At 37.6% G+C, this 18,310-nt stretch overlaps 1 protein-coding gene across 7 annotated transcripts in view; it reads left to right on the top strand.

Annotated features, from left to right (window-relative positions):
• The window catches only part of LOC105477726 (peroxisome proliferator activated receptor gamma), a 148,857-nt gene that overhangs the window by 13,025 nt on the left and 117,522 nt on the right, over nucleotides 1-18,310 (top strand). For 5 of the 7 annotated variants that reach the window (XM_011734390.2, XM_011734386.3, XM_071092230.1 and 2 more), the window contains exon 2: nucleotides 10,550-10,626. The gene's annotated coding sequence lies outside the window, so the exon portion shown is untranslated. Of the gene's footprint in view, nucleotides 1-324; nucleotides 469-10,549; nucleotides 10,627-18,310 lie in introns of those variants that run through there. The other 2 variants (XM_011734387.3, XM_071092229.1) reach the window with 1 other exon arrangement.

Raw genomic sequence — 18,310 nt, forward strand, 5'->3', positions numbered from 1 at the left:
GAACAGGTTTTTTAATGGCCTGAGGACCAGAGTATTGTTTTGCATTCTTGTTTGGAAACCTTCAGTGGCAACTGTAACAAACTCTGCTTACTACCACAGTTGGAGAAAAGTTTACAGTAATGCCCAGTACAAAATGTTATTCAGACTTACTACTCGTGCGTAAAATGAAACTGGTTTTCTTCTTAAACTTCAATGTTAGATAAAACACTATCAAGTTTTGGCTTCATTTGTGTATAAGATGTCATTTAATTCAGTTGCTCAGCTAGTTCATATATGAATCACAAGTATTATCATCACAATTATTTAACAGTTAATCTCCTTTTACAAGGTAGATATGTGTTAATGAGCAACCTCAAAATACCAAAGAAACTGCTTTACATATACAAGCAAAGCAAATAGATGGACCTTGTGACATCTCTGGACACCCACTCTTCTTGATAGGCCTTCATCTGTGGGTGTAAAACGAAGGTAAGAGTCTGCTCACTAAAGATCAATGCAAGGAACTTCCATGCTCTCCACCCTTGGGCAACCTGCCATTCTCCTTCTGCCACCACACCTGTTCAGCTACTAGGGCAAAGAAGTGCCCTGCTAGACACAAGCAGATGCTTCTCTTACTGAGAGAAGATAATATAAGGAAGGATAAAGAACTGAAACAGGTTTGAGGCTTTCTCTTATTCATCATCTAGACTTCAGTTCTCTTGATTTATTATTCCTTCATGTATTGCCAGACACAAAGAGTTGCACATGTGTTCAAGTTGGTTCTGGGCACAAAGGGAGATACCAGAGCTTCTGTAGCTAGGAGCTTATCATCTACGTGAGCCAAGAAGGGGTAATGTTGAAACTGGTAACTAACAATTCACAGCAGTATTAAGGGCCGAAATAAGTAAAGGGAGAAAACAAATGCTATGGAAATTCAGAGAAGGCTAAGATCAGTGTGGAGTGGAGGGCACAGCCAGGTAAAGCCTCATAGAGAAAGTGGGAATTGAACTAAACTTCAGAAACTCAGGGATTGACAGGTTAGCCTCACGAAAAATACTAAAAACTGTACAGAAAAAGAAACAAGAAGGGAATTAAAGGATGATTCCATTTGTACAAAATATCCCGAGTAGATACATCCATAGAGATAGGAAGCAGATGAGTTGCCAGGGGCTGAAGAGAAAGGAAAGGGGGAGTGACTGCTTAATGGGTACAGGATTTCCTTTGGAGGTGATGAACATGTTTTGGAACTACACAGAGGTGATGACTGCACAGCTTTAAGAATTACTAAATACCACTGGATTGTACACTTCATAAATACATTTTAAATTGTGAATTTTACCTCAAATTAAGAAAAAAAAAGTTCCTGGTTTGAGGTAGCCAAAAGAGAAAATAATTTCCAGTATAAGAAAACAAAGCCTGGAATAGCGAATAAGCATAGAGTTAGGGGAAGGTTTGCAGAGATTAACCAGTTTGAAGTGGAGAGTGCATGGATGTGGTTAGTGAGAAACATGGTTGGAAGTGTAGATTTTAGACCAGATGATAAAGGGTCTGGAATGCAGGAGAAGGAGTGTGGGTTTTATCTCATAAGGAACGGGGAGATTCCATATCTTAAGAAGAGGGGTGAGATGATTGAATCAGAAGATTGATTTGGCAGTAGCATGCAGGGAAAGCAGTCAGGAGGCTGCTGCAAAATCTGGACATACCGTGAGGAGGGCCTGTGAGAGTGAAGTGGAAGGACAGATGTAGACGATGCTCTGAAGCACAGAGTGGTGCTCAAAGTGTGGTCTGTGGCTTGATGCTGCCCCACAAGTGTTCGTTACGGACCTGGCACACGGTAAGGATAGATTTGAGGGTAAGCCTTTAAAACTTTAATATTATTATGATATTCAAGGACATAATTTTGCATTTCATAGCAATATCCACAGTGGGTGTAAGAGACAAGAAACTTCCTTCATCCCAGAGTTAGAAGACCACCGCCCTAAAGGATGAATGAGTGGGGTTGATGACTGACTCCTGTAGGGCAGTCTTTTTTTTTTTGGAGATGGAGCCTCATTCTGTCACCCAGGCTAGAGTGCAGTGGCACAATCTTGGCTCACTGAAACCTCTGCCTCTGGATTCAAGCGCTTCTCCTGCCTTACCCTCGTGAGTAGCTGGGATTACAGGCATGCACCACCACTCCCAGCTAGGTTTTAAAAGTATTTTTAATAGAGATGGGGTTTTGCCATGTTAGCCAGGCTGGTTTTGAACTCCTGACCTCAAGTGATCTGCCCGCCTCAGCATCCCAAAGTGCTGGGATTGCAGGTGTGAGCCACTGTGCCTGGCCAGGCAGTCATGTTTTATGGCTCCTTTATAATGTCCCACGCTTTGTGCTAGACACTGGGACCGGGGCAGTAGGCAAGATGGACTGGCACCTTCTCTTGTGGAGCTCACCATTACATAAATAATCCTCCTCCTTTTTCAAAGGATTGCTAGGAATTAAAGGGAGGTCTAGTTCAGCTCAGCATAAGGAAAGCATTCTAATAACTACAGCTGTCCCACAGTGGGAAAGGATGATTTGTGAGAAAGTGAGTGCTTTGTCATTGGACATATTTGTGTAGAGTCTGAATCATCTCTCAAGACGTCTTGCTTTGGCGGGAGAAATGGACTAGGTAACTTATAAGGTCTTGTGTAACCCTAAGGTGCCATGATTCCCTATTCTCTAATATGAACTTAGTAGGACATATTTTCTTCATGATTGGCTGCATCGAAACATCAGATACTAAGTTTCTGTCTGTTTCTGTTAGCACTTGTAATTATGTTTACCTAAATTTGCATGCAGATTCAATTTTGAATTTATCTGTACAGTTAGTTCCACAGTTCTTTTTAAAGCAAGTACTATTCTCTAATGCTTTCTCAGACACTTATTTCCAACTTTAATATTTATAGTAAGTTCCTCTTTCACGTGATGTGTGTCACAAGTCATGCAAATTTCTGCAGAAGTGAGTTACATAAATTGCAGTCAAGCTGCCCACCTTTAAATCATTCGTTCTTGCCCCCATGATGTCATGTTGTGGTTGAACAAGACCAGGCGTGACCACTTGAGGATGTCTTTGGGATGTCATTTTAACTGGGTGAAATAACTTTTATTGTTCAACTTATGTGACTAGTTACTGCAAATGTCAAACTGTTATGTTTAATAGCTAGAATGATCACAGGTTAATCGCACTTTAGAGGATGTGGAGGACGTAGACTCCTATAGGAGTGATAGTCTTACTATATATTAAGGGGAATTCTAGAATGTTTTTAACTCAGATAAAGGACATTATTTTCATGAGGATGATTTTAATGCTTATGGTAAAAGGTGAAGAAAAATGTTAGCTGCAGAAGAAAAAAATTTGTTTCACTTCAAGTCTAGTAGAATATTTTGTTAAAATAGCCAATTTTCATTGTGTATTATTAAAATGGCTTATACATTTCATTAAGATATATGTAAAAATTTCACATGTGCCTGGTATTATACAGTAGTTACCCAATAAATGTTTATTGAATATTGTTGAACGAATGTGAGGTGAGGGTGGACAAAATATTTCAAATGGAAAAATAGTATGAGCAAAGGAAAACGTGAATGCCGAGAGAAGCAAAGATGGTTTCTTTAAAGTCGTATTTATATGTAATAACAATGGGAAAACTTTTTGGCTGAGTAATTTTGGTGGCTCCTTAATTTCTTAATATTTAACAACCAATGACGATTCTCTCTGATACTGATACCCAAAGTAAATAGCTGAGCTTGAACATGGAAAAGTTACTGCCTCTGACTAATCGAAATGTCTGAGCCTTTCCTCTCTTCTATCTTCTTTCCTTCCTCTCTTCCTCTCTTTCCTCCTCTTTTCCCCTCAGTTGTGGCGCTAGCTCTTGTTCTTGTTCCCTCTACCCTTCTCCCCTTTTTCTTTCCTGGTGTTCCCTATGTTTTCTTTTTTCCTTCTTTTTCTGTATCTGTTTCTCTCCCTCTGAATTTCTGCTTCCTTTCCTCTCTTTCCCAATTCCTACTGTCTCTGCCTTTGGTTGTCTCTGACTGTAATATGGCAGTGAAGTATATTTTTATCTACTAAACACATGATCAAATAGGGATTTTTTTTTCTGAATTTAACATTAACAAAATGTTATGTTGCTCTTTATGAGATGAAATAAAGTTGGATATCACTTAAAATGGATTTTGATTGATTTTTTTAAAGTATTAAATCACTAATCTTCAAATTGGTAGAAGGAGGTCAGTAGACTTTGAGTCATACATTTTTGTAAGCATAATGGTTGTTGAATAACTCCTAATTGTCTCTAACAGCCTTGGCTGCTGCCTTCTGTTTTCCAAATGCAGACATAGCAGGTGCCTTCAGCATCTAATTTTTTATTACACTTTCATACGTGCAGTCATAAAAAAGCTGGAATATTTGTTTTGTTAATTCTGTATCTTTATTGTCTAGAATACTGCTAACCAATAGCAGATGCTCAACAAATAATTGTTGCTTAATATTTCAAATCTATAGTGTCATTCTACCTCCTAATCCCAAATACCCATCATAACTTTTTGGACTTTTACAATCAATTTATAAATGTAACCATACAATTTTGTGCTTAGAGAACATTTTCTCTCCATTCTCTCTGCCTTTAGATCATTCTGCAGTTAATCCTGAACCAAAATGTCATTTAACCATCCTTCTAAATGATTACTCCATAATTAAGCACCAAAGAAGTCATCTAGCTCTTGATGGTAATAGTTAATATTTGTTGAATGCGTATTCTATATCAGGCTCTGTTTTAAGCACATTGTATACATTATCTCATTTTATTCTTTCAATAGCCATGTACATCAGCAGTCCCCAGCCTTTTTGGCACCAGGGACTGGTTGCATGGAAGACAGTTTTTCAGCAGATTGGTGGCAGGGGGAAATGATTTCGGGATGAAACTGTTCCACCTTAGATCATCAGGCATTAGTTAGATTCTTCTAAGAAGCATGCAACATATATCCCTCACTGGCACAGTTCACAATAGGGTTTGTACCTTTGAGAATCTAATGCTGCTGCTGATCTGACAGGAGGCAGAGCTCAGGCAGTAATGTTGGCTCACCCACCGCTCATCTCCTGCCATGTGGCCTGGTTCCTAACAGGCCATGGACTGCTACTGGTTCACAGCCCTGGGGTGAGGGACCCCCGATATACAGTATTAAAGTCAGATGAAGAAACAGGAACAGAGAGGTAAAATAACCTCCCAGGTGATAAAAAACTAGGATTTGAACCCAGACAGTCTGAATCCAGCCACCCTGTCCTGCACAGGAGCCTACTTTGCAAGTATTTGGCTTTCCAGGGAATGAGATGTCCACATCCCATCACCACCACCACCACTATTCCACATTTAACAATTAGACCTATACAAGTGTAACCATATTCACATGTGACAGTGGATTAAATTGAAACTCTTAGTTGTGTTAATTCACTGCAAATGAGCTTATGTGTCCTGTAAGTAGTAAGCAACTTGAAAGTACCTATTGTTGCTTATGACAAGGTAAATTAGATCACCAAATCTTTATATTTGCTGACTTCATCATCACTTAAAATCAACCACTGTTAGGAAAATTTTTTTTTGTCTCTCTTTCTTAAATTCCTCTTAACCTAAAGGCATTTTATTTTGTCTCAGGATATAGAGGTCAATTGAATATAGCAGATTTTATCAGTGTTGTAAAAATCTGGAGAGGAATGTAAATGGCTCATCTTGTGTCTGGCCTCTGACTGAATCAGTCAGCTATGGTGGGGTTAGGGGACAGATCCATGTATTTACTTGCATGGGACAAAAATTAGTCATTTGTGAGTGTTCACATACTTCCACCTACCCCAACCCACCACAGAGAATTGTAATTTGACAGTACGGTAATCCCTTCCCCTACTCTTAAAAAAGTTGATCTTACAAGGTCAGTCCTATATTTTTATGAAGAAGAATTAGAGAATGAGTAGAAAGGAACTGGTCATGAAAAGCAGAAGATTTGGGTTGATATACATAACAAAGTGCTGGGAATCAGAGGAAGAGGGAGAGATCGTGAAATTCCTGGGCTGGGAATAAAGAGTGTGTAGGTAGGATGGCCTTTGGTGAAGGAGACACTTTGGAGAGCATGGTGTGTGAAAACATTTAAAGGAAAATTAAAGGGAATTAAGGGGAAATTAAAGGGAAGTAGTATATGAGAAGATGCTTTGTGATTATAAACTGAATTTTCTTTAATGTATTTTGAAAGACCCCGGTAAAGAAGGGAATTTCTTTTAATTTTTCAGGGAATGAGGAGTTGTCTAATTAGGTGTTGAATTGTTTTTCCTTGGAACTCTCAAGAGAGAACTTGTGTTTAGAGAGAGATTTGGGAGCTGTAAGCGAGTAGATGTGTTTATGAGTCAGAGTGCTGAGGGCAAGAATATAAAGAAGAGACGAAGGCCAAGAAGAAACTTGGAGAGCACAAAATAGAAAAGCTCAGAAAGAAGGGGCACCAGGAAAAGGGACTAAGATAGTCATCATATGGTAGGATAATAGGAGGCCATGCACGGTGACTCACACCTGTAATCCCAGCACTTGGGAGGCCAAGGTGGGTTAGAGATCAGCATGGACAACATAAGGAGATCTCGCCTCTACAAAAAATGAAAAATTAGCTGGGTGTGGTGGTGCACACATGTAGTCCCAGCTACTTGGAAGGCTGAGGTGAGAGCATCACTTGAGCCTGGGTGGTTGAGGCTACAGTAAACCATGATCACACCACTGTACTCCAGCCTGGGTGACAGAGCAAGACCCTGTCTCAAAAAAAAAAAAAAAAAAAAAAAAAGGAGAAACTGATCTCAAGGAGTCAAGAGAAGAGACAGATTCAATAGTAGAGGATGGGCAAAATATCAAATGCTGCAGAGGCAGAGACTGTGATGTGCTGGAGCCACGTTGTTAAATTTTCAGAATTTTATTGAGCCAATTGTTATGCATGCTATTATTAACGCTTAAATTGAATACAGTTAAACAAATTATATTAAAAAGTAATAAGTACACAAAGCACACCACTTCCTAATTATTTTACATTGCTGAGATGATTCATGTTCATGGTATCTGAATAGTGGAAATACGCTGTAATATTTGTGCTGCTTTTAAATCAGTCATGGTGGGATTATTTACACCACAAAAATTGGCAAACACTACCAATCAGGGCATTTTTCTCTGCAAGGAGAGCCAGTTAAATATTTACCAGCATGCCACTGGAAAAATAGAATTGAAGTCAAGAAAAGTCTAATGGATTTAGCAGGAAGGAGATGACATGTACTTAAGTTTCAGTAGAAAGGTAGGTGACAAAAACCACCGTAAAGTGAGTTGAGGAGTGAAATAATAAGAAATTAAAAACACGTGTTCAAGTAAGTTTGCGAACCATTGAATTAAACTGAGAAGCAGATTGTTACTGTTGATGGTGGTTTTGTTTTTTAAATTACAAGGTTTACAGAGTACATACTATGCTAATGTACTTTATTAATCTCAAAAAATGAAGACCATATGCAAATTTATTTTATGGTAGAACATTTTCTGTTGGAAAATCTTAGGGAACAAGTTATCTATAGAATACATTTTGGGAAATGCTGCTCCAGTATTTCACAATTAAGATGATACTGACTATAAAGTTTGAGATTAATATTCTTGTTCTTAAAGTTTCATACTTTTTAAAAGAAGTTTTGTCAAGAATGGATGTTGAATTTTACTGAGTACTGTTTCTGTCATTTTTGTAGTAATCATACGGTTTTTTGACCTAGTGCTGTGACACGTTTTAATAGATTTTCAAATATTAAATCTTCTTTGCCTTTCTGAGATAAATCTAACTTGATTACAGGGGCTCATTATTTTAAGAGAGGATTTAACTTGTTAATTAGCATTTTATTTATTATTTAAAATCAATATTGATAAGTGGGACTGATGTTTTTCTCTGTTGTCAGGTTTTAATATCAGTGTTACGATACTCCAGAAAAGTTAATTATGTCACTATATTTTTTCCTACTTAGAAACAGCTTATGTAGGAAAATTATCTCTTCCTTGAAAGCTTTAAAAAATCACCTATAAAACTAATAGCTTTTGGGGGAAGTAATTCTTTGGTAAGTTTTCAATTATTTCCATTGTTAAATATTTTTCTATAACTTAAGTCAACTTCACCATTTATTTCATTTCTGACAAGTTAGTCTGAGTAAACTACCCTTGGCCTGCCTTATTATTTACTTAGGTTCTGGTAAAAATCCCATCCCAGATGTAAAACCATTATGTGAGTAGAGATGAGCAGCCCCTATCTAACGTGGGCTGTGTTGAAGTGTGAGGCAATTGTCTGCTGTCTTCACAGCCCAGTTCTCTGGCTTCTAGAGATGATGGGTAGAGCGTTTATAATCAAATGAATATAAACCAGTCTTGAGTTAATTGACCAGATGGCAGAGGTGAAAGAACTGCAGTCCTTGGTGTCTACTCCCCCGCAGAATGATCTTGTCTCTGCCCTACCGTGTTTCATGTCTGGAGACGATTCCTTCTAAGATACAGCGCAATTCTGAATGGGTTCAGAAGGAGGAGGACTAGTAGCAGGAGGGGGCCTGGGGAAAGGTTACCTAAATCTGTCTGACTCTGACAGTAGTGAGAACCAGCCAAGTTTTCTGTTTGAGTCAACACTTGGAGCTACACACTAGGAATAGATACCAGTTTCTAGAAATCTTTACTTTTTGTCCATCTACTTCTGAAGAAATACGTACGTATTTCAAAGGAAAATTGGCACAAGTATCAAGGAAAGCTGGTACAACTTAATCTTAACCTGGAATCGACATTCTTTAATTTTTACATACAGATTTTGTTCAGTTTTTTAGATTAAAATTCTTTCCTTTTGTTTTCACATGTTTGAGCCCTTTTTAATAGTTGCCTTAAATGTAAAAAAAAAAAAGAATGCAAAAACCAAAAAACCCCCAAGTGGTAATCTGTCGTAGATAAAGTTGTTTCTCATCTCTCATGTGTTCTGCATGTTGTGTGTAATGAGCGGTTTCGCTGTGGGTACTCCTTTCATTTCTGGCTAACAAATTAGAGTGTGTTTATGTAAATTGCCATGATACCGGTCAGCAGTCACAGCCAGAAAACATAAAACATGCGGGCATAACACACTGACACATAAACTCTTTCTAAAGAAGAACGTGTCCCATTCTGAAAAGAAAATTGTTGCTTTATTTTTGATATTGAGTCTGTATTAAAAAGTTTCCTTTTTTATTTTTGAGACAGGGTCTCATTCTGTTGCCCAGTCTGGAGTGCAATGATGTGATCATAGTTCACTGCAGCCTTGAACTCCGGGGCTCAAGAGTTCCTCCTGCCTCAGCCTCTTGAGTAGCTGGGACTACAGGCACACGCCACCATGCCCAGCTAATGTTTCTATTTTTTGTAGAGACAGGATTTCGCTGTAGTGCTCAGGTTGGTCTCGAACTCCTGGGCTCAAGGAATCCACATGCCTCAGCCTTCTAAAGTGAAAAGATTTTCTTTCATTTTTCAAATAGAAGTACTAAACAATGCCAGAGAAATAAACAAACAGGCAAAATACATTGGCTATGATTTATATTATTTCCTGCTAGAGTTAACAAAATGGGAAAAATTTTATCTTCATAGTCTACTACGTTTATGCCAAGTGTTAAGTAATAAAATAGCTTTTGTAAATAATAAATTAAAATTATATAAATTTAAAGTTTCAGATTATAAAAATATAAATTAAAAGGTACAGATTTAAAAGAGAAAACACTGTAGAGTTTCATGTAGGTTAGACTGCGTAGAATGTCAGGTCTCGATGTTGGTGCTATTCAAGCCCTGATGATAAGGCTTTTGGCATTAGATGCTATTTTGTCTTGATGGAAAATACAGCAATTCTAGGATCCTTGAGCCTTTCATAAGAGATAAGGTTGTGAATCCTAAGACCCTAGGACCATTTACTTAGATAATCTGCTTTCTGGTTCATCCTCTGAAAAGTCTGCTTCGCAAGGGGTGTGCTGCATTTGCCTTGCCTAAGTGGTTGTGGCACAAGACTGTATTGTCACCTTAGGCTTACTAACCATGTGTCATCTAGAATGAAGTTATATTTTATTAAGGATCGTTCTTGCAATGTATAACTTATCAAACATTAACTTTCAAGGTTATTAATCCGTTTAAGGTCTAGTTTTTCTTAAGTCTGCGTAGTAATAGAGGTATCATCATTCATGTGACATAAAAGATGGAAAGGGGCTTCATTCATGTTAGTGATGGAAATAGGAAAGTAGGTGAAGTGAATCTAATACATGTTTCTTTTATGAAATAATTTTAAAAAGATTCTCCCGCCCTGCATGATTTATGATGAATCATTTTGTGGTCTGTTACTTCTAGAGAATATGAAGCATTATAGGCCCAGGGAAAGCAAACATTCAGATTGAAATCTAGTAGAGAAGGTAAATGTATTTGGGCATGTGCGTTTTGGCAGCCTAGGCTGTGTACATGTGTACACATTTTGAACATGTGTTTGTATTGAAAATCTTGTTTCTCTTTTTTTTTAATTGTTCAGATTTGAAAGAAGCCAACACTAAACCACAAATATACAGCAAGAAGGCCATTTTCTCAAACAAGAGTCAGCCTTTAACAGTAAGTAAAATCAGAATTTATACTGCATTTGTATTGAAAAGTATCCCTTTTAAAGAATATGCAAATTATACATAGTATTTTATTGTAAAATTTCCTAGAGAGTAATTTTTGACTGTTATAATACTTTCTGCTATATAATTTTCCAGTCAGTTGGACTGTGCAGTGTAACATATTTGTCTAACACAAAACAAAGGTAGGATAGGAAAATGACCTAGAAGTTGAGAAATAACTCAAATCCTTAAAAATGAATCTCTAATTAAAGTCTTTTATGTTCATCTTATTTTTCTACTTAAGTAATAATCACGTGATTTTAGAGTCTTATGATACTTTTAATTAAATTGAGATAAAAATTAAGATTTCTTGCCTGGTTCCCTATTGGCCATGCAGTCATAATCTGTGGTCACAAAGGAGAAAGTAGCTTCATATTAGCCAGATGTGCTCCATTCTAGGAGGAAGAATTGCTAAGTTATAGCTGGTACCCGGCGTTAAAACTACTTCCTTCCTGGAACTCACTAGATTGGGATAGGATTTCAGAGGCTCCAGGGGCTCCCAAAGTTTTGGGATATCCACCATGGATAATTTATCTTTCTGAGGCCTAACTATAGGGTTCTAAGGCAATTCTTAGTCCCCAACTTTTTTGGGAAGGAAAAGGAGACATACCACTTCAAGGTTTTATGTAGTTTTAGGGCTATTGATTTGGGTAAATCATGAGCTATCACAGAATAGCTCATTTTCCTGAAATCTGCAAATAAATGAAATCCACAACGAGCAATATTGAATAATCATCAGAGAGATACAGAAATTAATATAGAGATGTGTATATATGTGGGTTACTATACATACATATGTTTGCTAACTCTGTCTGCTAAGAGAACCTAGAGCAGTGACTCCCCAGTAACAAACTAGATCGTGGTTTCCAAATGCAGGCTGAGCATCCCAAATCTGAAATCTGAAATTCAAAATGCTTCCAGATTCCAAACTTTTTGGGCATATAGGTGATGCTCAAAGAAAACAATCCTTAGAGTATTTTGGATTTTGAATTTTTGGATTTGGGATGCTCAACAAGTAAGTGTTAAGCAAATATTCCAAAATCCAAAAAATTTCAAAATCCGAGATATTTCTGGTCCCAAACATTTTGGATAAGAGATACTCAATCTATACCATTTTCCTTAAAGGAAACCAGAGCTCTTCGGAGAAGTGGTTAATTCTAAGCCTGGGGCAGGGAAAATACAAGCTGAGCCTGGAGGATATTGTGGAGCCAGAAAGTAAGGATGTGCTCAGAAGAGTCAACCTGAAGGAGCTCCCAGTGGCCAAAGCTGGAACAATTTCATCAATAAAATAACTACGTATAATATCGAATTATAATCTTATTTATAGATAAAATATATACACATGAGTCCAGATTGATATAAATAAATAACCGAATAAGTAAATAAATGGGGGGAGAAGAACTCTTCCTTGTAGAAAACTTTAATTAATGTAAAAGGAATGGAGGAAATAGAAAATTGTTGTCACAAAGTCACAGCAATAATTGCTGCATGCAACTTCCACTGATAAATACTAAAATTAGTGAGTGGGCCAGCCATGGTAGCTCACGCCTGTAATCCCAGCACTTTGGGATGCTGAGGTGGGTGGATCACTTGAGGTCAGGACTTTGAGACCAGACTGGTCAACATGGTGAAACCCTATCTCTACTAAAAATACAAAAATTAACTGGGTGTGATGGCGGGTGCCCATAATCCCAGCTACTTGGGAGGCTGAGGCATGAGAATCACTTGAACTCAAGAGGTGGAGGTTGCAATGAGCCGAGATCGCACCACTGCATTCCAGCCTGGGCGACAGAGCAAGACTCCCTCTCAAAAAATAAATAAATAAAATAAAATAATTGAGTGAAAGTTTAAGGTGAAACAGATATTTGCATAACCTCAAAGTATCTGCCCCCACTTATTAATTACAAAAGGAAAAATAGTAACTTTACAGTGGACAATTCTGATAGACACCACCTTAACCACATGATCAAGGTTAGTAGCAAGGATAATAAGACATAGTGAGCACATGTGTCCTGAAAGGGACACATCATGCCTTTCGTATTCTTTCCAAACATCCTTAATCTCATTTGACTATGAGAAAGCTTTAACCTAAATACAGACACATTCTTCAAAGTATCTGACCATCTCCGTTCAACAGTGTCAGAGGCATAAAAGACACATCTTTACTAAGGAACCACCACAGATCTGGAGGAGAATATTACCTAACAACTAAATGCAATGTGGGATCCTGGATTGGATCCTGGAGCTGAAAAAGGACATTAGTAGGAAAACTAGTGAAATCTAAATAGTTATAGTATTGTGCCATTCTCAATTTATTAGGTCTTTTTTTTTGCTTTTATTATTATTTTTGATTAACACATAATTGTACATATTTATGTGGTACAGTGTGATATTTCAATACATGCGTAATGTATAATGATCAAATCAGGGTAAGCAGCATATCTATCACCTCAAACATTTATAATTTTTTTGTGTTGGGAGCATTCAAAATCTGCTCTTCTAGCTACTGGAAAATTTACAATAGGTTGTTACTAATTATATTCACCCCACGGTGCTATAGAACATTAGAACAGTTCCTTGTATCTAACTGTAATTTTGTATCTGGTAACCAATCTCTGGCTATCCCCAGCCCTTCCCAGCCTCTAGTAGCAACTATTCTACTATCTACTTCTATGAGATCAACTTTTTAAACTTCCACATATGAGTGAGAGCATGTGGTATCTGTCTGGCTTACTTCACTTAACCTGATAACCACCAGGCTCATCCATGTTGTCATAAATGACAGGATTTCATTCTGTTTTATGGCTGAATGGTATTCCATTGTGTATGTGAACCACATTTTCTTTATCCATTCATCTGTTGCTGGAACTCAGGTGGATGCTGTATCTTGGCTTCAGTGTATCAGCATTGATAATTGTACTGGGACTGCACTGTAGTAGCGGCGGGGGGGAAGTTGGCTAAAGGGTATGTAGGAACTCCCTCCACTATCTTCGCAACCTTTCCGTAAGCCTCAGATTATTTCAAGTTAAGAAGTTTTTTACAGGTCACAGTGGAGTCACTAAATAATCGTTCTCATTAGATTTTTGCTAATTTGTAGAGTTAAGATTCTGCATTTGCAAATCTTAGAACAGTGTAAGGCAGAGGCATTCTTTTCATCAAGACTATTTCTTGAGCTGTTTTCTAATCCTTCTCATACACACTCCCATCTCTGCCTCCACTAGTCTGGTCTCTATTTAGTGTACTTAATACTTTAGCCAGTTGCTTCCAGTTGCAGCTCTCTAGAAACCTGTGAGTGGGAATAACTCCACAAAGCTCTGCCTCCTCCGGAACCACATCTTAGCAGTGTTTTTTGTTGGTGACAGTGAGGGTCTGATTTGAAAGTTCACACCAGAACTGTCAAAGTATTTCGTGAAATACTTTGAAAAAAATCTCTTGATCCACCCAATCATCATTACCCAAGACTGGAGTTGAACAAGAATTTAGAACTCGTTGTCTTATATTTATTTGAATGTGGAGAGGAGAGAAGAAGACCATATTGTTTCTAGGCAAAATGTCTGGGAATTCAGTGAATACAAGTGGTCCTAAGGGAACTTTCATTCTTAAAGGAAATCAGTGACAGCGTTCAATTGTCTAGAAAATCAATTTAATTTTAGAAAAGCATAAAGCCTTTTAAAATCAAAAGAGCAGGGCCGGGCGCGGTGGCCCATGCCTATAATCCCAGCACTTTGGGAGGCCAAGGCGGGCTGATTACCTGAGGTTGGGAGTTTGAGACCAGCCTGACCAACATGGAGAAACCCCATCTCTACTAAAAATACAAAATTAGCCGGGCGTGGTGGCACATGCCTGTAATCCCAGCTAAATAGGGAGGCTGAGGCAGGAGAATCGCTTGAACCTGGGAGGCGGAGATTGCAGTGAGCCGAGATCGTGCCATTGCGCTCCAGCGTGGGCAATAAGAGCGAAACTTTATCTCAGAAAAAAAAAAAAAAAAAAAAAGAAGAGTCTGCTCTTTTGAGACGGAGTCTCGCTTTGTCACCCAGGCTAGAGTGCAGTGGCCGGATCTCTGCTCACTGCAAGCTCTGCCTCCCAGGTTCACGCCATTCTCCTGCCTCAGCCTCCCGAGTAGCTGGGACTACAGACGCCCACCACCTCGCCTGGCTAGTTTTTTGTGTGTGTGTTTTAGTAGAGACGGCGTTTCACCGTGTTAGCCAGGATGGTCTCGATCTCCTGACCTCATGATCCGCCCGTCTCGGCCTCCCAAAGTGCTGGGATTACAGGCTTGAGCCACCGCGCCCGGCCTAGCAGACTCTTAAAAGACAAAGTTAGGAGCAGGTATGTACTTTGGCATCTGAAAATAAGTGGTCTAAATTCAAACATTTTGGCATGAAAAATGAAATGTGAAGTATTTGGAATTCAAACCTGAATTTTTTTGCTGGTAACTCTTGTGTATGTTCAACTAATTTAGCAAACTACACTAGTTCACATTTTTTAGGTGAAACAAGAAGTAACAGAAGTTGCACCTAAAGTAGTCAAATTTCATAGAGATAGAAAGTAGAATGGTGCTTAACAGGGGCTGGGGCATGGGAAGGGAATGGGGAGTTAGTGTTTAATGGGGACAGTTTCAGTTTTGCAAGATGAAAGCATCCTGGAGAATGGTTACACAACATTGTGAATGTACTTAATGCCATTGAATACACACTTAAAATGGTTAAAATGGTAAATTTTAGATTGTGTATATTTTATTACAGTTTTAAAAACTGAAAAAGAAGTAACAAGTCTTCAGCAGTTATATCCACTTCTTTGCCAGGGTGTCTGGCTCTAAGGAGAATCTCTGCTTAGAGTACCATTAATCCTTAGGAACCTTTTTTTTAAAAAAAATCTAAAGATGGTTCCTGGACATCATTTACCAACTGGCAGTTTAAATGGCTTGTATACCATAAATTGTAAGGTTAAAAAAAATCTGGTACACAGGAAACAGTAGAGCTGGGTGGCTGGGAGAGTTGCTTGTGGGGTTAATTTATAACTAAGACAAATGAATCTATAAAAAGAAGAAAAGCCCCTTAAGAAATATGTTAACTGATGGTGAGGGAGAAAAAGGGTTTAGATAAAAGATATCTGAACTTGTTTGGTCTCAATGATTTTATGACTGAGGAATTCAATTATAGATGTACTGGGTGGAGCAAATCACAATTGTGTAAATTACTAATAGGACACAACGATCTTTATCATTTTCTGTATGTGCTCACATGCAAAGTTCAGTCCTGCCCTCTGTAAATAAACTCTCTGCCTAGCTATACCCATGCTATGAATTCAGGGCTTCATTGTTGAAACATAAGCAATGCTTACTGCCCCAACCTTAAAGGCGGGTGGAAATGTGATTAGGAACGAAGACAAATTACTTTTGCTTTTGAATTTTGGCCTTTGGGCTTGTTTCATTTTTGTTCATTTCTTTTCATGTTTATTACTAGAAAGCTGTGAAATATTTTTTAAAATAAAAAGATCACAACCACACAAAAAAACTATTCTTCTGTAGTTTCTTCCAGTTTTGTTCACATGTGTATGCTTTTTATTTACTGACAGTTGCTGTATATTTATCACTTGGCCCTCGGCTTCTTTCACTGTTAGGTCCTATAAATTTTTCATTTCTATCTGGCTTTCAGATTTTTCATAATGGCAATAATCTTAGTGATAGCACATAATTTACTAAGCTAGTTTTTAGGTGGCTTCTGGTTTTTTAATTATTATATAATTATGTTTTATTCTTATACCATTACATACCATGAATATCTTTATGTACATGTTTCACTCAATTAAAAAAATTATTTTCTTCAGATAAATTGCCGAGAGGAATTTCTGTGTTAAAGTGTTTGAGCAATTAATTACCTTACTCTTGCATTATTAATTTTATGACATTTCAGATTTCTTGGAGGATATATTAATAGCAAATGAACAAAACATACAAAACATAAATGTATTTTGGAGGTACATTTAAATGATTTCTGTTAATTTAAATGAATTATTTACTTAAGGCTTTATGTGTACGATAGTGGTAGGAGGCTGGAGAGTGAAGAGCTTCAATAGTAGTTTAGAGATTAGAACGATGTGAGCAGTTTATTTTTATTTTTATTCTTTAGAGGCAGGGCCTTCCTCTGTTGCTCAGGCTGGAGTGCAGTGGTGCGATTATAGCTCACTGCAACTTCAAATTCCTGGACTCAAGTGACCCTCTTGCCTCAGCCACCCGAGTAGCTGGGACTACAGGCACATACTACCACACCTGGCTAATTGCTAAATTATTTTCAGAGATGAGGCCTTGCTATGTTGCTCAGACTGGTCTCAAACGTCTGGCCTCAAGCAATCCTCCTGCCTTGGCCTCCCAAATGGTGTTTTTTTAAAAAAACCCAGCTTAATAGCAAAGAAGTTACAGATTATTTCCTGAGGCTATGTCAGATTTAAATAAAATATAAATACTGTGCTGTGGGTCCCTTACGGCCTGTAAGTCTCAGTTGCTAGTTATTAGGAAAAAAAGATTGCTTTTGAAAATGCAGATTTAACAAAGTAGGACTTTCACAGAGATAAGTTCAGTTTAGTTTTTAAAAAATACTTATTTAAAACCAAATGTTTTTAAATTTGTGGTTTGAATATTTGGGAAACAAATTTTAGAATAAAGATATAAGAATTTTAAGATACAAAGCTATATGTTTACAAAGCATTATAATGAATAGGAAAAAGATTATGGGTGAAATTCTCTCCTGTTTATTCTCAACTTTCTGTTTGGGGATTCAGTGTCTCCTTCCCCAGTTTTCTTTGCCTCAAATAAATAAAGTCAACTATGAGCGCTACAGTCTGACTTATGGCATGCTTGGTTCTTTGGGTGCCTCCAATAGCTTATATATCACAAATCATACATATACAGTGTTACATAGTAAGTGCTCAATAATTGGAAGCTAGTTCCATGGGGCAAAAGGAAAGCAACTGTGTTCTCTTTCATACTCTTCTAGTTTTTTTCCCCCGTAAGCTTGTGACTTCTTGTTCTTCAGTCCAGATCCTGTGATCTGAAATAATTTAAATTATTAAAAGTTAGATATTTTTAACCTTTTATACACCCACTAGACAGGACATAGGAAATTTAGTGACGTAAACATCTTTAATAATCTTTAAAAGTCATAAGACTTGGTGGCTGGGACAAGAAACAATTAGGTATAAATTTCAGGGAAATACCATAATGGCATGACTTTTGTTTTCTTTTGTTAACAAGCCACATGGCTTTCCTCTCAAGCCCAAGGAATACATAGTGTGTTCTCCTTTTAAGATTTCAGTTTTGTCTGCATCACAGAAATGTATGTTTCCCTAAGTTTGCTCAGTATAATTTGTGATTGCTATTTTTCTTATCTGTGAAGGAAGTACAGCAGCTCCCACTGGGGAAATACCATGTTAAGTTGATCCTAAAATAAGAAATCTAAGGGAAAGGTCACATCCTAATAACTTGTGCAAATCTAAATTCCCATGGAGCTTTACAATCATTTTGTAGGAGTAGAGTATTAAAAATCTGTTATTGAACTTCTTCCAGATAATGTCGTAAAATTGAAGTACTTTTATATACAGAAGTAACCATTAAAGTATAAATACAATTGACAAGA

This window comes from Macaca nemestrina, chromosome 2 (assembly GCF_043159975.1).
Source record: "Macaca nemestrina isolate mMacNem1 chromosome 2, mMacNem.hap1, whole genome shotgun sequence".
NCBI classification, from domain to species: Eukaryota; Metazoa; Chordata; class Mammalia; order Primates; family Cercopithecidae; genus Macaca; species Macaca nemestrina.